The following is a 21,679-nucleotide window of genomic DNA, read 5'->3' as shown; positions in this document are numbered from 1 at the left end:
CAATAAAAATATGCTCAGTATCATTTGTCCTTGGGGAAATGAAAATTAAAACCACAGTGAGATACTACCATACTTATTCAAAGGTCTAAACTAACAAAGACTGAACATATCAAGTTGTTGGCAAGGATGAGGAGAAACAGGATTTTCATACCCCACTGATGGGAATGTACAATGGTACAGCCACTTTGGAAAACAGTTTGTGGCGATTTCTTAAAAAGTTAAATACCTACCATATGATTTGACCATTCCACTCCTACGTATTTATCTGATAAAAAAGAAAGCATATGCCCATACAAAGACTATCATAGAAACTTTATTTGTAACAGCCCCAAATTGGAATCAACCCAAATGTCTATCAACAGGTTCATGGGTAAATAAACTAAGATATACCCATAAAATGGAATATCACTCAGCAATAAAAGGAATGAACACACAGAAACATGGATGAATCTCAGAATAATTGTGCTGAGTGAAAGAAGTCAGTCCAAAAAAGTACATACTTTTGGACTCTATTGATGTAAGATTCAATAAAATGCGAACTAATCTATAGTGACAGGAAGCAAATCAAGTATTTCCTGGGGATGGGAGATGTGATGGGAAGGGCATGGAAAGCTATTGCAAAGGGCCACAAGGAAACTTGGGGGTGGTGAATATGTTCATTATTTTTATTGTGGTAATGGTTTTACTAGTATATACATATGTCAAAACTTAAACTGTACTCCTTAAATATATGATATTTATATGTCAGTTTTATCCCAATAAATGTGTTTTAGGGACTTCCCTGGTGGCCCAGTGGTTAAGACTCCACACTTACAATGCAGGGGGCATGGGTTTGATCAGGGAAGTAAGATCCCGCATGCCGTATGGTGTAGCCAAAAAACAAAAATGTGTATTTAAAATAACCCTTAATTTTTTAAACCATGTTGTCAAGGATTAACTTTTTAAATCACCAAAGGCTCTTTTAACACAATTTTTAATTCACTTTACAGACTCACTAAATCCTACCTTCACTTTGCACGTGAGACACCCACTTGTCTGCCCACCTAGGCAAAGAAACATTGGGCTAACTTCTCCTGCCTCCCCCACTTTTACCTCCTTCACATTCTCTTCTCCGTCCTGACAGAAGGGAATTTAGCGCTGTTTTTTATAGCTCTCCGTTATCTTCTCTGCAATGTCTCATGCATGGCTAGTACTCGTTGCTTCACAAGTGTTTGTCAACCATGTGTGCGTAGATGCAGGACGGTCTTATTGCCCTGAGTGGAATGGTTACGCCTTCTCAGATGATTAAAATTAACCAGCTCTAGGTCAAGAGGCTGGCTTTAATCTCATGTATAGAAATGCGCAGTGTTTTTCAGCTCGAGGATGATTTAGCCTGTAAATGAGGGAGGGTTAACGATGTGGCTGCAGTTGACACCGGAGTGAGTTCCTCAAGAGCGTACGTCTCACCAGCATTAGCCGGCTGAGGAAGAGGAGGACAGAGAGAAAGGATGACGCATAGGACCGGAACAGTTCTGAGAGGAGAAAGGAATACACCTAGGAAGCAAACCTTTAGCAATCGAGCGCACTCATATTTATAGAAATGGAATAAAATGTGAGAAGACTGAAACTAAGGGATTATTTTCCTTAAAGCAAACATCAATTATGTTTACAACCACATGAAGAAGGAGCAAGCGAACAGCAACTCAAGGCAGCAATGGAATGAGGCAGCCTCCATTAGAGACGCAGGCAGCCATTGCTCGGTGCTTGGAGGAGGAAAAATCATAATGCGATTGACCTCGCCTCGAGCAACCCTGGCCTGGAGATTCCCCAGCAGCTCCTTTCAAGGTGACAAAATACCATTTGCAGCCTTTTCGCTTCAGTAGTAGCTCCCTCCCCAAAACTTGGTAGCAATTTTTTCTTCTCTACATTTCTCCAGCCTCGACTTGCCTTTATTTTTGTCACTGGGAGCAAGCCAAGGGCGAGAAATGATCTCTTCCCACCAAGTTGTCCAGGAAGAAAGCCCACCTTATCATTAATTACATTATCCAGCAGCCTCTTGCTCCTCAAAGTGTGGTCCTTGGGTCAGCAGCATTGGCACCGTCTGAGAGCTCATTACAAATGCAGAATCTCGGGCCCCATTCCAGAGCTCCAGAATTGGAATCTGTATTTTAATAAGATGCCCAAGTGGTCTGTGTGCACATTCAATTTGAGAAGTGCTTGTCTAACCCGCAGGACATCCTGTATAAGGTAAGGATTACTCAGTTTAGAAAATGAGAACAGGGAGGTGAAGTGACTTGGCAAGGCTCAGTAACTAAAAAGTGCCAGTGTTGAGACTTTTAAGGTAGTTCCCACAGTTCTAAATGCCAAGCACTCCTCCCTTCCATCATGCTTTTCTCCATGGAAACAAATTCAGTAGTTCTAGTCATAACTACCCCACTCTCAACCTTATCCGTTGACTCATTGCTAAAACCCAAACTCTTACTCTCAGATATGCATGATTTAGATTAAACATTGCCCATCCCTTGAAATATTTTAAACACCAATTATCTGTGGGGAAAATAACTTAATAAATTCCTTGAATCTTAGTGTTTAGGAGTTTGATCAGACTGTTGCCTTTACCCATGGATAGGAAGAGCAAAGCAGCTGGTGGTCCACGTTGCACCCTGAGGCAGAGGAAGAAGGAGAAGGATTGGAGGAGGAGGAGGAAGGAAAGATGAAGGGAAAGTGCCTCAGGTTTATAATTCAGCCCTTCCAAGGACCTTGGCTTGAAGGTTTCTGTGGCTGCTGGCTTGAACTTGTTCCATTGCTTCTGTTATGGGCCTCTGAATATTCTGAATTAGGCCTGTGTCCTTTCCCTATGGTATTTCCAGGGAGATGTATGCAGAAACCCCTGCAGATATTCACCACTGCTACCCAGGGTCACAGAGAAGAAATGTGAAATAGTTGTGCTTACCGGTGCTCAAGGCAGCAGCAGCATAAAAAAAAAAATACTCCAAGACTCTATGGTTACCAATAGTAGCTATTATTTTTGAGGTTCTACTATATGCCAGACACTGTACTAGATACTTACCAAATATTCCCCACAATACTATTGAAAATATGTATTATTTAGTAAATGCAGCTGATGAGGGATGGAACCTGGCTTCTAACCCAGCCCTGTTTGAGACAAGAGTGAGTGTTCTTTCTATCATAATATACTACTGTGGCATGCTTCAGTTAACCTCCTACTCAACCTTCAATGCCTGGCTTAAATCACCCCTTCACTAGGCAGCTCTCTCTCAGTGACTTCGGTGAGATCTCTCTGTAGCCCTGATTTGGCACTTTTCATACGACAGCTTGAACTCTTGCTTCCTTTTTTATTCACATTCATTCTCCCCCAGGTTGCAATTTATGCCTATGCCCCCCCACCAAGTCCAAAACCCTGAGCCCTTAAATGTTCTTTGGGTCACCAGCGCCAGCATCATAGCAGGAGTCCAATGATATATCATCAGTTGGCATAGAAACTGAGTTAGGCACATAGTCCACCGTCTAGAAACGTCTGGAAGTCAAACATTTGCTGTTGGTTGAGCCACTCCACATTGTTTACATGTCGCCTCCAATAGCCAGCAGCCCCCCTCCCTATAGCAATGGCTTACCCTTGGGAATTTTATACCCATTTACGAGTTGCTCTTACACTGGGTTTGTGCTGCTCTTCTTTCCCCTCATTCTCTTCCAAGAGGAGAACATGGCTTGGGTTCTCTTTACACTTGGCTTCTCCTCCCTCTCTGGTCTTCTTTACACTTTGGACTCTAGGTGAATAAAGGAAGGAAATAGAACTTCTAGTGGCTCTCTTCCTCTCTGTGTACTTGCACTTGCTTTTCCTCTCTTTAACATTTGAGAATTTACTATGTCTCAGACATTGTGCCAAGCATTTCACATGTATCATTTAACTCTAAAACACACAAACCTATGAAATATGCACTATCATTCTCCCCATTTTGCCTAGGAAGACCCTCAAGTATAGAAAGGTTAGGTAAGTTGTCCATGATCACAGAGCCAGGAAATGGAAGAGCCAGAATGTGAACGGACGCTAAGCGCTGCTGTCAGTCACTTATCAACCGATGTCAGTGAGAAACATAAGTGAAGCACGGCAAATGCAGAAGCACAGACCAATATGGTTGTGGGTAGCATGTGGAGTACCAAGGAAATGGGATCTCTAGACTTTTCCTGTAACCAGTCCTTGACTGGGCCCTGTCTTCCTGCCTTCTGTTACAGGCGCTCAGAGAATATAGAAGAATTGTTATTAGTTTGAGCTAAGCTCTGAGAAGTATAAAGTCCCAGTGAGTGTTGATGTTACTACTATTTTTTTTATTAGTTATCCATTTTATATATCTTAGTGTATATATGTCAATAGCAATCTCCCACTTCATCCCACCGCCACCCCCGCCACGTTCCCTGCTTGATGTCCATATGTTTGTTCTCTACATCTGTGTCTCTATTTCTGCCCTGAAAACCGGTTCATCTGTACCATTTTTCTAGGTTCCACATAATATGCGTTAATATATGATATTTGTTTTTCTCTTTCTGACTTACTTCACTCTGTATGACAGTCTCTAGATCCATCCACGTCTCTACAAATGACTCAATTTCATTCCTTTTTATGGCTGAGTAATATTCCATTGTATATATGTACCACACCTTCTTTATCCATTCGTCTGTCAATGGGCATTTAGGTTGCATCCATGTTCTAGCTATTGTAAATAGTGCTGCAATGAACATTGGGGTGCATGTGTCTTTTTGAATTATGGTTTTCTCTGGGTATATGCCCAGTAGTGGGATTGCTGGGTCATATGGTACTTCTATTTTTAGTTTTCTGAAGAACCTCCATACTGTTCTCCATAGTGGCTGTATCAATTTACATTCCCACTAACAGTGCAAGAGGGTTCCCTTTTCTCCACACCCTCTCCAGCATTTGTTGTTTGTAGATTTTCTGATGATGCCCATTCTAACTGGTGTGAGGTGATACCTCATTGTAGTTTTGATTTGCATTTCTCTAATAATTAGTGATGTTGAGCAGCTTTTCATGTGCTTCTTGGCCATCTGTATGTCTTCTTTGGAGAAATGTCTATTTAGGTCTTCTGCCCATTTTTGGATTGGGTTGTTTGTTTTTTTAATATTGAGCTGCATGAGCTGTTTATATATTTTGGAGATTAATCCTTTGTCCGTTGATTCATTTGCAAATATTTTCTCCCATTCTGAGGGTTGTCTTTTCATATTGTTTGTAGTTTCCTTTGCTTTGCAAAAGCTTTTAAGTTTCATTAAGTCCCATTTGTTTATTTTTTGTTTTTATTTCCATTTCTCTAGGAGGTGGATCAAAAAAGATCTTGCTGTGATTTATGTCAAAGAGTGTTCTTCCTATGTTTTCCTCTAAGGGTTTTATAGTGTCCGGTCTTACATTTAGGTCTCTAATCCATGTTGAGTTTATTTTTGTGTATGGTGTTAGGGATTGTTCTAATTTCATTCTTTTACATGTAGCTGTTCAGTTTTCCCAGCACCACTTATTGAAGAGACTGTCTTTTCTCCATTGTATATCCTTGCCTCCTTTGTCATAGATTAGTTAACCATAGGTGCGTGGGTCTATCTCTGGGCTTTCTATCCTGTTCCATTGATCTGTATTTCTGTTTTTGTGCCAGTACCATATTGTCTTGATTACTGTAGCTTTGTAGTATAGTCTGAAGTCAGGGAGTCTGATTCCTTCAGCTCCGTTTTTTTCCCTCAAGACCACTTTGGCTCTTCAGCATCTTTTGTGTCTCCATATAAATTTTAAGATTTTTTTGTTCTAGTTCTGTGAAAAATGCCATTGGTAATTTGATAGGGATTGCATTGAATCTGTAGATTGCTTTGGGTAGTATAGTCATTTTCACAATATTGATTCTTCCAATCCAAGAACATGGTATATCTCTCCATCTGTTTATATCATCTTTAATTTCTTTCAGCAGTGTCTTATAGTTTTCTGCATACAGGTCTTTTGTCTCTTTAGGTAGGTTTATTCCTAGGTATTTTATTCCTTTTGTTGCAATGGTAAATGAGAGTGTTTCCTAAATTTCTCTTTCAGATTTTTCATCATTAGTGTATAGGAATGCAAGAGATTTCTGTGCATTAATTTTGTATCCTGCAACTTTACCAAATTCATTGATTAGCTCTAGTAGTTTTCTGGTGGCATCTTTAGGATTCTCTATGTATAGTATCATGTCATCTGCAAACAGTGACAGTTTTACTTCTTCTTTTCCAATTTGTATTCCTTTTTTTTTTTTTTTTGAACATGAAAGGAATTTTTTTTTAAAGATTTATTTATTGATTGATTGATTGATTGTTATGTTGGGTCTTCGTTTCTGTGCGAGGGCTTTCTCTAGTTGCGGCAAGTGGGGGCCACTCTTCATCGCGGTGCGCGGGCCTCTCACTATCATGGCCTCTCTTGTTGCGGAGCACAGGCTCCAGACACGCAGGCTCAGTAGTTGTGGCTCACGGGCCTAGTTGCTCCGCGGCATGTGGGATCTTCCCAGACCAGGGCTCGAACCCGTGTCCCCTGCATTGGCAGGCAGATTCTCAACCACTGCGCCACCAGGGAAGCCCTGTATTCCTTTTATTTCTTTTTCTTCTCTGATTGCCAAGGCTGGGACTTCCAAAACTATGTTGAATAATAGCGGTGAGAGTGGACATCCTTGTCTTGTTCCTGATCTTAGAGGAAATGCTTTCAGTTTTTCACCATTGAGAATGATGTTTGCTGTGGGTTTGTCATATATGGCCTTTATTGTGTTGAGGTAGGTTCCCTCTATGCCCACTTTCTGGAGAGTTTTTATCGTAAATGGGTGTTCAATTTTGTCAAAAGTTTTTCTTCATCTATTGAGGTGATCATATGGTTTTTATTCTTCAATTTGTTAATATGGTGTATCACATTGATTTGCGTATATTGAAGAATCCTTGCATCCCTGGGATAAATTCCACTTGATCGTGGTGTATGATCCTTTTAATGTGTTGTTGGATTCCGTTTGCTAGTATTTTTTGAGGATTTTTGCATCTACATTCATCAATGATATTGGTCTGTAATTTTCTTTTTTTGTAGTATCTTTGTCTGGTTTTGGTATCAGGGTGATGGTGGCCTCATAGAATGAGTTAAGGAGTGTTCCTTCCTCTGAAATTTTTTGGAAGAGTTTGAGAAGGATGGGTGTTAGCTCTTCTCTAAATGTTTGCTAGAATTCACCTGTGAAGCCATCTGGTCCTGGACTTTTGTTTGTTGGAAGATTTTTAATCACAGTTTCAATTTCATTACTTGTGATTGGTCTGTTCATATTTTCTATTTCTTCCTGGTTCAGTCTTGGAAGGTTATACCTTTCTAAGAATTTGTCCATTTCTTCCAGGTTGTCCATTTTATTGGCATAGAGTTGCTTGTAGTAGTCTCTTAGGATGCTTTGTATTTCTGCAGTGTCTGTTGTAACTTCTTTTTCATTTCTAATTTTATTGATTTGACTCCTCTCTCTCTTTTTCTTAATGACTCTGGCTAATGGTTTATCAATTTTGTTTATCTTCTCAAGAACCAGCTTTTAGTTTTTTTGATTTTTGCTATTGTCTTCTTTGTTTCTATTTCATTTATTTCTGCTCTGATATTTATTATTTCTTTCCTTCTGCTAACTTTGGGTTTTGTTTGTTCTTCTTTCTCTAGTTCCTCTAGGTGTAAGGTTAGGTTGTTTATTTGAGATGTTTGTTGTTTCTTGAGGTAGGATTGTATTGCTATAAACTTCCCTTGTAGAACTGCTTTTGCTGCATCCTATAGGTTTTGGATCATCGTGTTTTCATTGTCATCTGTCTCTAGGTATTTTCTGATTTCCTCTTTGATTTCTTCAGTGATCTCTTGTTTATTTAGTAATGTATTGTTTAACCTCCATGTGTTTATGTTTTTTACGTTTTTTTCCCTGTAATTGATTTCTAATCTCATAGCACTGTGGTCAGAAAAGATGCTTGATATGATTTCAATTTTCTCAAATTTACTGAGGCTTGATTTGTGACCCAAGATGTGATCTATCCTGGAGAATGTTCCATGTGCACTTGAGAAGAAAGTGTAATCTGCTGTTTTTGGATAGAATGTCCTATAAATATCAACAAAATCTATCTGGTCTATTGTGTCATTTAAAGCTTGTGTTTCCTTATTAATTTTCTGTTTGGATGATCTGTCCATTGGTGTAAGTGAGGTGTTAAAGTTCCCCACTATTATTGTGTTACTGTCGATTTCCTCTTTTATAGCTGTTAGCAGTTGCCTTATGTATTGAGGTGCTCCTATGTTGGGTGCATATATATTTATAATTGTTATATCTTCTTCTTGGATTGATCCCTTGATCATTATGTAATGTCCTTCCTTGTCTCTTGTAACATTCTTTATTTTTTTTATTTTTATTTTTTTTTACATTCTTTATTTTAAAGTCTATTTTATCTGATATGAGTATAGCTACTCCAGCTTTCTTTTGATTTCCATTTGCATGGAATATCTTTTTCCATCCCCTCACTTTCAGTCTGTATGTGTCCCTGGGTCTGAAGTGGGTCTCTTGTAGACAGCATATATATGGGTCTTGTTTTTGTATCCATTCAGCAAGCCTGTGTCTTTTGATTGGAGCATTTAATCCATTCACGTTTAAGGTAATTATCGATATGTATGTTCCTATGACCATTTTCTTAATTGTTTTGTGTTAGTTTTTGTAGGTCCTTTTCTTCTCTTGTGTTTCCCACTTAGAGAAGTTCCTTTAGCATTTGTTGTACAGCTAGTTTGGTTGTGCTGAATTCTCTTAGCTTTTGCTTGTCTATAAAGCTTTTGATTTCTCCATCGAATCTGAATGAGATCCTTGCCGGGTAGAGTAATCTTGGTTGTAGGTTCTTCCCTTTCATCACTTTAAATGTGTCATGCCACTCCCTTGTGGCTTGTAGAGTTTCTGCTGAGAAATCAGCTGTTAACCTTATGGGAGTTCCCTTGTATGTTATTTGTCGTTTTCCCCTTGCTGCTTTCAATAATTTTTCTTTGTCTTTAATTTTTGCCAATTTGATTACTATGTGTCTCGACGTGTTTCTCCTTGGGTTTATCCTGTACGGGACTCTCTGCACTTCCTCGCCTTGGGTGGCTATTTCCTTACCCATGTTAGGGAAGTTTTCGACTATAATCTCTTCAAATATTTTCTCGGGTCCTTTCTCTCTCTCTTCTTCTGGGACCCCTATAATGCGAATGTTGTTGCATTTAATGTTGTCCCAGAGGTCTCTTAGGCTGTCTTCATTTCTTTTCATTCTTTTTTCTTTATTCTGTTCCGCAGCAGTGAATTCCACCATTCTGCCTTCCAGGTCACTTATCCGTTCTTCCGCCTCAGTTATTCTGCTATTGATTCCTTCTAGTGTATTTTTCATTTCAGTTATTGTACTGTTCATCTCTGTTTGTTTGTTCTTTAATTCTTCTAGGTCTTTGTTAAACATTTCTTGCATCTTCTCGATCTTTGCCTCCATTCTTTTTCCAAGGTCCTGGATCATCTTCACTATCATTATTCTGAATTCTTTTTCTGGAAGGTTGCCTATCTCCACTTCATTTAGTTGTTTTTCTGGGGTTTTATCTTGTTCCTTCATCTGGTACATAGCCCTCTGCCTTTTCATCTTGTCTCTCTTTCTGTAACTGTGGTTTTTGTTCCACAGCCTGCAGGATTGTAGTTCTTCTTGCTTCTGCTGTCTGCCCTCTGGTGGATCTACTATTATTTTTTTATAAATCATTTATTAGAGAAAGAATGTAGCTGCCACTAATATCTTCCCAAACTCAGTATAAATGATTTTTGAATAATTCAAGTGTTGGATTATTCTTATCCACTTGACCTTCTCCAGTAGCAGAAATCTTTAGGAGTTGATGGTTTGCAGGTCTTTGAAGAAGCCATTATGCGAATACAAATATCATGTCCACTAAAGTTATTTGTGGTAAGCATTATGGCAGACACAAAAAAGCATAATGTATTCTCTCAAAGGTTCACCATCTTTTTTGAGAAAATATACCTGATACATGTTTTTCATTAAATAACAATAAAATTTTTAAATGGCTCTTTGAGTGGATGATGACAATCACAAGATAATGCATAGTTATACCAACAGCAATTCAGGGAAGAGATACATAACTTCTGGCTAAAATAAGTGATCTAGGCAAGTTTGGTGGAACAGATGGATTTTAAACGAAAGTTTAAAAAGTCAATAGAATTAAAGGAAGGAGCAGTGAAAGGAAGGGCATAAACGGTTGAGTAGCACAGCATGGGAGACTAAACAATCCAGAATAGAGAATGTCTTTATGCATAAACAAATTAGCATCATTATTGCACTTAGTTTGGACTTTGGACTTGAGTGAATAGAGAGTATCTGTGATCCAGTTTGAACTCTGTGTCTCTCAGCCCAGGGATTTTTGCGAAGTTCTTCTGGTAACAAAGTTCAACACTGCAAAGGAAGCAACAACTGTTGCTTGGTGGGCTCTCTTGGGTCATTGCAGGACTAGATTTCAGGGCACATCAAATGGAGTATCTGCTTTGGAGAAACACTGCCTAGTATCACCCAGTCTTGCTCCACTAGGCCCCCGGAAGGACTTTGTACTTATCACTTAAAAGTGAGACATCTGATCTAGCAATCCCACTCCTAGGCATATATCTGGACAAAACTATAATTCAAAAAGATACATGCACCCCAATGTTCATAGCAACACTATTCACAATAGCCAAGACATGGAAGCAACCTAGATGTCCATTGACAGATGAAGAAGATGTGGTACATATATACAATGGAATATTACTCACCCATAAAAAACGAATGAAATAATGCCATTTGCAGCAACGTGGATGCAACTAGAGAATATCATACTAAGCGGGGTAAGCCAAAAAGGGACAAATACCATATGATATCACTTATATGTGGGATCTAAAATATGACACAATTGAACCTATCTACAAAACAGAAATAGACTCACAGACATAGAGAACAGACTTGTGGTTGCCAAGGGGGAGAGAGGGTAGGGGAGGGATGGGAGGGGAGTTTGGGATTAGCAGAGGCAAATTATTATATATAGGATGGATAAACAACAAGGTCCTACTGTATAGCACAGGGAACTATATTCAATTTCCTGTGACAAACCATAATGGAAAAGAATATGAAAAAATATATATATGTAGGTATAGCTGAGTCACTTTGCTGTACAGAGGAACTTAACACAGCATTGTAAATCAACTATACTTCAGTAAAATTTAAATAAGAAAAAAGAATCAAGACCATCTAGGGAACCCGTCCAGAAAGGGCACAGAGAAGAGCATAGGGCTTAGTTGGGCCTCAGACAAGGAAATGCGCTAATGGATCTCTGAACCTTTGATTTGGGGTAAACATCTTTTGCCACCCTTAAAAGAGGATTCAGTAAGGCATTGTCTTAGGCATCCGTGCTCTGAATATTTGTATTTGAGGAGGGAATACAAGCAAAACCTCTGTGGTCAAATTCACATGGTGAAGACAAACTCAAAGAGATTTTTTTTTCTGCTGAAATAATATCCATCAAGTACAGTGGTGTGGTTCCCAAGGATGCAAGATGGATGTGGACCGGAGCCTCTGCTTTTGCTCTTGTGTTACCAAGAGTTCTTTCTCTCTTTCTCTCCCTCCATCCTCATTCTCTTCCCTCCTCCCCTTTCCCTGAATTTGTCATTAGTATTTTATTGATGATTTTTTCTTTTTTACTCTTTTCAGGTAACCAGGAGACTAGGTCTCACCCTACCCATGGAACTTCCACGATGAAAAAAACGTGGTGGCCATTAGTAAGGAGACAAGTGCAGTCTCAATCAGGAAAAACTTTCACCAAACCTAATCATCATTGGAATAAAGGTAAAGAGTGTCTGGGTTTTGGTCTGTTAAGAAACAGAGGGCCAGGTAGAAATTTCTGGAGTATCAGAAAGACAGCTCCAGAGTGGAGCAGACATTACATTTACAGAAGTCCAAAGGCTGCCCAAGCCTACTAGAGGCGGGTGATAACCAGTCCATCAGCCAGGCGCACCCCATTCAAGAAGCATCGTATTTGGCCGGCAGGGAAGACTGTCTTCTCCAGCGCTAGCCTCCTCCTGGGTCACTTTCTTGAGCTTCAGACACAACACCAGCGAGCCCAGGCTCCTCTCTCTCCAAAAATGACTCACAGTCTAATTTGTGTGATTCTAATTCCTTACTCTGTAAATGAACAAATGGTCTCCCCAAACAATGCAGATGTGTTAAAAATTTACATATATGCCTTTGGGGTTTTCTTTTTAGAGCAGTAATAGATGAAATCAGTTCACATTCTACTGGCTCTTTTCACTAAAATTCAAAACAACATTCCTCTCTCATCCATGCCTACGTCCCCTCAGAGACTCTCCCTTTGATATCTAGTTTTTCACTAATGAAATACAATAACTAGTATGGCATTCTGGAGGGCTATTTATAAAGCTCAAGCATACAAATAAGAACTTCCAATCACCAGTTTTGGCTGTGACACATGATAAAGTAAAGGTGTTAGTGGAAGGCTTCAGCTGGTACTATAACCAGTTGCTCCCTTATTTCACGATGAAGTTCTGCAGAACACGTGTTTCTCGAGAAAAATCCTGTCTGGGTAGACTTAACCACTAGCTTTACTCATTCCAACAACCTAAAAGGCAAGTACTGACAAAAATAAACCAGTCTGACCCCAAACGTGCCAGCCTAGGGTGCACTTCCACTAAAAATTAGAATCAAAGCCTCTAGGAGTGAAAAGAAACTAAAACTGGACTCCAAATGAACCTAACCTAGTTCTTTACATAAACCTAGTGGACTAAATCTAGGAGTTTCTGTATGAGTAAGAGAAGATGTGACATCAGTCATGCAAACAACTAAGGGAATTCTATAATAGATACTAAGTGAAAAATGTTATTTTAGTTCCCTGAAAAAAAAAATTTCTCTGTGAAAATCATAATCAGTACAAAAAATTTAATTCCCTTCTATAGAAGCTGCTCTTATAGATCTGATATGGGGAAGCTAGTAAAAAAGACAGTGGGCTTTGTCTTTTTAGCCATTTCTCCTCACTCACATGGGCAGAAGGGACGTGAGATGAAAGTATACTGTTCAAGAAACAGAATTCCTTCCTTGCCCCTCTTTATTCTCCCACGTAGGAATAACCAATAATCTGCATGAGTAACAGACATGTTATTGATGGTTTGGCTTCTGAAAGTAAATGGAGTATGTAACATTGCTTGATTGGTTAAAATGTAGTGTTAGGGGAATTGAAGAATGGACAGAAAATTGACAGATATATTGACAATAAAAACAGTGACTATAATAATAATGTATTTTATTATCATAAGCATCTGGTCCTACTTTAAATGACTCTATGCTCCTGAGCTTTTGCAGTATGTTCCTGGATAATGCATTATTTTGTCCTCTTCTTTGAAGCTGGTTGTCACTTATTATAGTCATTAAAATGCCTACTTCTCGTGTTTTTCAAAGTGTAATATTCATGCCTTTCATACATGAATTTTTTGACGTTGGTAATTCATGAGCGTGCAGGTGAGTATGTGTGTGTCCATGCATGTTTGTTTGTGTGCCCATTTATGTCTTAATATACACATTTTTGCACTTCCTGAAATTCACCTTTTTTTCTATTAGTTGAGACTAGAAAGTAATTGAATTCTGGTGAAATGCAACTCTACTGTCATCTTGATGATATTTGTTAGAGAGAATTTTGACTTTGGTGTGTGAGTTTCTGTGACTTAGTAGTAACCAGTGTTTTATATCGCTTTATAATTTTTCAATTTATTTTGAAATATTTCAGTCATACAGAAAGGTATTGAAATAATATTATAGAAATGTATGTACATGTCACTCAACTTAAGAAATTATATATTACCAAAAGAATTGATACTCCTTGTTGAGGCCTCTTTGATCAAAATTCACACCCTTCTATAGATAATCACAGCCTGGGTTTTGGTGGATTTCTTTGGAGTTTAATTATGTATGTATGTTTGCTTGAATAATATTTAATGTTTTAAACTTTACATAAATTGTATACTGTTTTTGTCCTTCTGAAATTTGCTGTCTTCATTCAGCATTAAGCTTAGATTTTCATCTCTATGGATACATGTAGCTCTGGGCCCAGGGGTTTTTCATTGCTGTTTATTATTCTATGGGATAGATAAACAATAATTGAAACATTCTCTTAATGATTGGCATTTGGGTTCTTCTTATTTTTGCTATCATGAAGTTGCTACCAATAGTACTGTTGTGTTTGTGCCTATATGTGCATGCATGAGAGTTTATCCAGCACATAGACCTAAGAGTAGAATGTCTGGGTAACAGGGTATTAATGACATTGATAGATATTGCCAACTTGATTTCTAAATTTTTGTACAGATTTATACTCCTAGCATCAGTGTATCCTGACCATAAGTAATATGAACAGATTTTAATTTTCATTTCCTTGATTACTAGTGAATTTGAGAAAACTTTATACATACACATACATATGCTCGCAGGCTTGTAAGTTCTGCCTAAGTTTGAGGGTAGAACAAAACTGCATAGAAAATGGTACAGATGAACTGGTTTGCAAGGCAGAAATAGAGACACAGATGTAGAGAATAAACGTATGGACACCAAGAGGGGGAAAAGGGGGTGGGATGAATTGGGAGATTGGGATTAACATATATATACACTAATATGTGTAAAATAGATAACTATTGAGAACCTGTTGTATAGCACAGGGAACTCTACTTCACTGTGCTGTACAGTAGAAACTAATACAACATTGTAAAACAGCTATACCCCAATTAAAAAAAAAACTGCATAGGCACAAGGTGGTGGTTGGCTGCTACTGTGGGATAGGCAGGAAACCTGCCCATGTCCTGGAGCCTTCTCTAAAGAAAGGTGAAAGCCATCTGCTGTGGGAATGGCGAAGTGAGGCAGGAGGAGAGGAGGTTTTATATATAGCCTTTTAACAACAATCATGATAGAAAACTTCCCTAGGATAATACCCTTGATGCTATTGGAACTATTAGCCTTATCTTTCAAGTATTGCATGACCTATAATATGCATTCAATAAATGTAATATCCCTACCTAACCACTTAGTTCTTCTATGAGGGTAGGGGAAAAGGGAATGGGAGAGAATGCATAAAGATAGTAATTCCTAACTCATTAAATTGAGTGAGATATAATTAAGTAAGGTATAAAGTGCTCAGCCCTAAAGTTGGAAAAGAATATTCGCTCAAGAAAGGTAAGCTACGGGACTTCCCTGGTGGTCCAGTGGTAAAGAATCCGCCTTACAATGGAGGGGACATGGGTTTGATCCCTGGTCAGGGAACTAAGATCCCACATGCCGCGGGGCAACTAAGCCCACGTGCCACAACTACTCACATGCCTCAGCTAGAGCCCGTATGCCACAAACTACAGAGTCCATGCGCTCTGGAACCCGCACACCACAACTACAGAGCCCACACACCCTGGAGCCTGTACGCCACAACTAGAGAAGAGAAAACCCGCATGCCACAACTAGAGAGAAGCCCGCGCACCACAACTAAGAGCCCGTGCGCCGCAACGAAAGATCCCGCATACCTCAATGAGGATCCCGCGTGCCGCAACTAAGACCCGATGCAGCCAAAAATAAATAAAATAAATAAGTAAATAATAAGTAAATCTTACAAAAAAGAAAGTTAAGTTAGAAAAGATTTTTTAAGGAAAATAAAGATAACTTCTCATAATATGCCACTTACAATGTTCCGTGAGGTTACATAAGGACCTCTTCCCATGCCAGACCTTAATTCACTGTCTCCAGGCTATTTTGGATTTGGAGATCAGACAATCCAGCTTACTAGAAGTAAGAGTAAATAAGTGTTGAGGTTTGTCTGAGTATCTTTCCTATGAGTAAAGAACAGGAGATGTTGGTACTTTGATCAGACACATTTTTATAACTTATTTTTTGTTCTTGGCTATGTTCCTGATAGGTGACAACTTGAGAACTGAAAAAATGAGGATTTCTTTCTTTCTTTCTTATAAATGTCAGTAGACTCTAATAGCTTACTCTCCAAAAATAAGCGTTAGTCTAGGAAAGTACTGGAGGGAGGTTTTTCTCTTCCCAATAAGCCAAGAAGAGGATATATTAATACTCTTTTATAAACTCAAAGAAATAATAACTAACAATTAAGCATCTAAGTTTTTACTGTGTATGGCCTCAAAATTTATGTTCCAAAGTGACGTGATATGATACACATAACAACTTAGGAACAATCTGTAACATCAAAAGTATGATTATCCATCAGGGTTTAAATCTCAGTATATCCTAACAATCTCAGAATATCTTTTCCAATAAATAAAATATAGTTAATTGGCAGCTAGGTCATATAGGTAGTTCTAAAAGACTATATAAACCATGATTTAGCCAGACCCCAATATCAATAGTATGTGCCTGAACACTAGATTACTTCAGATGTGAGGAGGAAGAAGAAAATGCCCTTTTACTTTAATACTTTCCCGTCTCTCTTTATGAGTCTTATATTGCCTTTTTTGCCCCTCTCTTAAGGATATCTGTATTTTCATGCTGTCCCAAATCCTCCATCCCTTTCCAGTTAAAGCTCTGAATCTCTAAGTCATTCAGTGAAATTGAAATAATATTAAAGCAGGCTGATTGAACTAATTCACACTAACATGAAAATGGTTTCTTAATCCTTCCAAAGGAATTTGAATTCTTAAAAGGTAGCTTTGATAAGCTAATTGAATTCTCAGTATCAGTATTTCAGGCACATTAAGTAAGTAGAAAATTCAATTAATATTTGGTGAGATATTTGGAACGATGGGAGATGACTTAGATATCATCAGTGCCTTAGGAATTGCTTTTCATAATCTATTCTCTCCCAATAATAGAGACATTCAAATTTCTCCAATAATATCTACTTTCCATAATAGTAATAGATATATCTAGAGAGGGCTTTTTAAATGGTCATGGTCATATTTTTATATCAAAGACTGGTATACAAGGGCTTCTTTCAGAAGATAAAAATAATCACTTTTGAAACGTTTGTGTTTTATTTTTATCTTTTGAAATTAGTCTTTTGGGCTTTGTTTTTTGTCTTCCTGTTGGAGTTGATGGGAAAGGATAATTCATAGACTCTGAAAAGAAAACACTTCATCCTTTATGCTCCCTCTCATTCTGACTCCAACAATAAATAAAGAAAAAAATGGGAAGGGGAGGATGAAAGAAAAGAAGCGAAGACAACCCACATATCGGAAGTAATTATTCATCCTAGATCTTGACATAGAAGGTAAGCTTTAAAAAGAAGCTTGCCTCTGTGTCTTGCAGTAAAACTGAATATTAACATGAAAGGATGTTATCTGCAAAAGCAGTGAAAGATCAACCTTAAAGTTAAAAGGAAATAAAATCAAGTTTCATGTGATCATAAAAATGTATTGGACACAATTACAAATCTGGTCTTCTAGTCAATGAATACCTGGTTCTTGAAATAAATGGTTTTAGAGATAGCAATGTAAGGAGTATCTTGACACGACGGTTACGATATCTCAATTGTATTAGTGATTCATAGCCCAGTGAGTCCACGCTTACGTTGTACTTGATGACGAGACAACCTGCTCTTTGACAAAATGGTGCCATGTGTCCTAAGCCTTTTCTAAGTCCTGCTGGAGGTCACTGATCCAGAAGAAACAGAAAATGATTCTTGCTCATCTTTTAAAGATTCCTTTGTTTCACCCAAGCATTCTCATTGATTGAATCTCATTACTCTGCCTGCACTGAAGTCTCAGAAGCCATGCCTGTCTTTCTCTCTTCTGGTCTGTTCGGCTCAGACCCTTCTTTGAACGAGGCTGAATTGAAACAGAAATTTGGGTTTCTACTTCACTTTCGTCTTCACTTCTCAAGGATCAGAATTTTCCCAACACAGCATTTATTTTTGAAAAGAGAAACGTCCTTCAGGAGTTGTTCTGTTCTTAAAACTGATGGCAACTATCTGATGTTAAGCAAAGCTTCAGTCAGGGAATTCCATTCACGAATGGGGTGCTTAATTTGTTCATTCATCTGTTCACAAAGATTTATTAGGCCCCTACTATATGCCAAGTACTAGATTAATTGCCAGACAGAAAGCAGTGAGCAAGAGAGACCGTCTCACATCTTAGGAAGCTTAGCACTGAGGCAGAAAGACAGAGCTGAACGATAATTACAAGATTGAGGATGTTATTTTCTTTCTTTCTTTTTTTTTTCTTAAACTGAAGTGTAGTTGACTTACAATGCTGTGTCAGTTTCAGGTGTACAGCAAAGTGAATCAGTTATACATATACATATATCCACTCTTTTTTTTTTAAGATTCTTTTCCCATGTAGGCCATTACAGAGTACTGAGTATTCCCTGTGCTATACAACAGGTTATTGTTAGTTATCTATCACCTTCCCCTCTTCTGACCACCTCTTTTCCCGAAAGGATGGCGTTGCCAATTCCGTCCCTCGGTTGCCCTTCCCCCAGAGACCTCACTTTCTAGCCTTGAACACTCTCCTGTTTTTTCAGAGTAGACTAGCATTGCCTTAGCACAGTTATATGAGTCTGTGAACATTTCTTTCTGCAGTAAACGTGCAGGTTATTACAAGATATTGAATACAGTTCCCTGTGCTGTACAGTAGGACCTTGTTTATCTATTTTATATATAGTAGTATGTATCTGTTAAACCCAAACTCCTAATTTACCTCTCCCCTCCTTTTCCCCTTTGGTAACTATAAGGATGTTATAAGGTGAGAAGTGCATGTACCATCAGGGCATACATAGTAAAGGCCTTTTGGAAGAAGGCATTTAAGCAGAAACCAGAAGGACCAGTAAGAATGGCAAATTCTAAAAGTGGGGAGGGCTTATGCAGAAAGTACAACTTATGTGAATACTCTGAGGTGAAAGAGAATATGACCCATTTACAGAAAAACAGTTCTTTATTGCCAACACATGGAGAATGAGGTCAGGAGTGCAAGGGTGAGATTTTAGAGATAGGTGTGATTCGTATCACAGGGGACCTTGTAGTCATGCCAAAGATTTGGTCTTTTTCCTTAGGGCCATGACAGATTTTTAAGTTGGGGAATAACATTTGCATTTTGAAATTATCTCTCTGCCTGTAATTGTAAAACTAGATCTGAGAATTGTGAGATTGGATGCAAGGAATCCAGTTATGAAGTTATTACAAACCTCTGCTTCCAGAAACATGGTAGCCTAAGATATCAGAAAAAATATTCTTGCTGTAAATAGCTAGACGTTCTGAAAAGAAAAAATAGTTTAAGTAAGTGTGTGTGGTCATAAGAAATATAGATGACAGAAATGAAGGAGCTAAAATCCCAGAGAAGCCAGCAAGTGAGCCAGCACTGGCTGTCTGGGAGAGTTGACACTACCCGGTCATTTGCAAGCTTAGGTTTTAATACCCAGAAAGGGACAGAGGTGTTGTCTTGAGCCTGAATGAGGTGAGAAGTTGGAATTAAGATCTCAAAGGGCTGCACCCTCAATAAAAGCGTGAAATAGATAAAAATCCACCCATCAGCAGAGGGACATAGGATGAAACTTTGAGCTCCTGTCTTTCTTAAGCTGGCCTTGAGAAAGGGTGCTCTCATCTGAGAGTTTTAGCTCCTGGGCCTTCACCTCACACAGATTTGCGGTTCATATTTATACTACCAACTTGCACCAAGAACACCCAGGAAACCAAACACAAAATTCTTCTGGAGAAATGTTCCCATAACCCATACCACAAACAATATTCATGGAAAAGCAAAACAATACGAATGTCTGCTAAGAATGGTTTCAAGAGCAAAATTTGATATTTTTAGAAGGAAATAGTTTATAATGAATGAGAATCATTGGAGATAACAATCCACATATTCAAACTGGAAAGAATTCAGGAAAATGAAATGACATTCTGGAAGGGAATATGAAATTAGTAGGTATAAACAGCAAAAAAGAAGGAACAGGCTCTAAGAAACAGACGCTAATAAAAATGATAGAGAAAATAGGGGGCTTAAAGAACTTCTAGAAATGAAAGACATAGTCACTTAAGTCAGTGGACAGGTTAAAAATTCTAATAGAAATAGCTAAAGAGAAAATTAATTAACTACAATTTGGATCTGAGAAAGTTACCCAGAATGCAGCATAGAAAGCTACAGAAATGATTATCACAAAAGAAAAGTTGAGAAAAATAGAAGATACAATAGGTAAGATCAACATGCTCAATAGGAATTCCTGAAGTAATACACAGAGAATGAGGGACAGACAATATTCAGAGAGAAAATTGTATTGCTCTTTAATTGATTAAAAACAAAAGCAAGCATATGATAGCAATTCAAGGGAAGACTTTCTGAAGGAGTTGATGTATGTGTGGTGTAGTAAATTGCAAATAGGTGTTAGCCAGGTAAGACTTTTTTTTTTGCCTTTTAAAAAATTGTGACATAATTTACATACTATAAAATTCACCCATTAGTTCTCCAAAGAAGATATACAGATAGCCTACAAACACATGAAACAATGCTCAACATCACTAATCATTAGAGAAATGCAAATCAAAACTACAATGAGGTATCACCTCACACCAGTCAGAAGGGCCATCATCAAAAAATCTACAGAAGGGCCATCATCAAAAAATAAATGCTGGAGAGGGTGTGGAGAAAAAGGAACCCTCTTGCACTGTTGGTGGGAATGTAAATTGATACAGCCACTATGGAGAACAGTATGGAGGTTCCTTAAAAAACTAAAAATAGAACTACCATATGACCCAGCAATCCCACTACTGGGCATATACCCTGAGAAAACCATAATTCAAAAAGAGTCATGTACCACAATGTTCATTGCAGCTCTATTTACAATAGCCAGGACATGGAAGCAACCTAAGTGTTCACCGACAGATGAATGGATACAGAAGATGTGGCACATATATACAGTGGAATATTACTCAGCCATAAAAAGAAATGAAATTGAGTTATTTGTAGTGAGGTGGATGGACCTAGAGTCTGTCATACAGAGTGAAGTAAGTCAGAAAGAGAAAAACAAATACCGTATGCTAACACATATATATGGAATCAAAAAAAAATGGTTCTGAAGAACCTAGGGGCAGGACAGGAATAAAGACCCAGATGTAGAGAATGGACTCGAGGCCACGGGGAAGGGGAAGGGGAAGCTGGGACGAAGTGAGAGAGTGGCACGGACTAATATATACTACCAGATGTAAAATAGATAGCTAGTGGGAAGCAGCCTCATAGCACAGGGAGATCAGCTCAGTGCTTTGTGACTACCTAGAGGGGTGGGATAGGGAGGGTGGGAGGGAGACGCAAGAGGGAGGGAATATGGGGATATATGTATGCATATAGCTGATTCACTTTGTTAAAAAGCAGTAACTAACACATCATTGTAAAGCAATTATACACCAATAAAGATGTTAAAAAAATTTCACCCATTGAAATTGTACAACTTAATGGGTTTTAGCATATTCACAAGGTTATACAATTCTCACCATTATCTAATTCCAGAACTCCAAAAAGAAACTCCGAACCTGTTAGCCATCACTCTCCATTCCCTGTCTCCCTCCAACCCTGGGCAACCACTAATCTAGTTTCTGTCTCTATGGATTGCTAATTCTGAACATGTAATACAAATGAATCATATAATGTATGGCCTTTTG

At 38.4% G+C, this 21,679-nt stretch overlaps 1 long non-coding RNA gene across 2 annotated transcripts in view; it reads left to right on the top strand.

Moving 5' to 3' along the window:
- The first annotated feature begins 1,350 nt into the window (after positions 1 to 1,350).
- Positions 1,351 to 21,679, top strand: part of LOC103015032 (uncharacterized) — a 161,513-nt gene continuing 141,184 nt past the window's right edge. The window contains exons 1-2 of one of the 2 annotated variants that reach the window (XR_450976.2): positions 1,351 to 1,824; positions 11,740 to 11,874. This is a non-coding gene — a long non-coding RNA (uncharacterized LOC103015032). Of the gene's footprint in view, positions 2,227 to 11,739; positions 11,875 to 21,679 lie in introns of both variants that reach the window. The other variant, XR_009006594.1, reaches the window with a different exon arrangement.

The sequence above is a fragment of the Balaenoptera acutorostrata genome, chromosome X (assembly GCF_949987535.1).
Source record: "Balaenoptera acutorostrata chromosome X, mBalAcu1.1, whole genome shotgun sequence".
Lineage (NCBI taxonomy): Eukaryota > Metazoa > Chordata > Mammalia > Artiodactyla > Balaenopteridae > Balaenoptera > Balaenoptera acutorostrata.
This window is presented reverse-complemented; position numbering and strand designations above follow the sequence as displayed.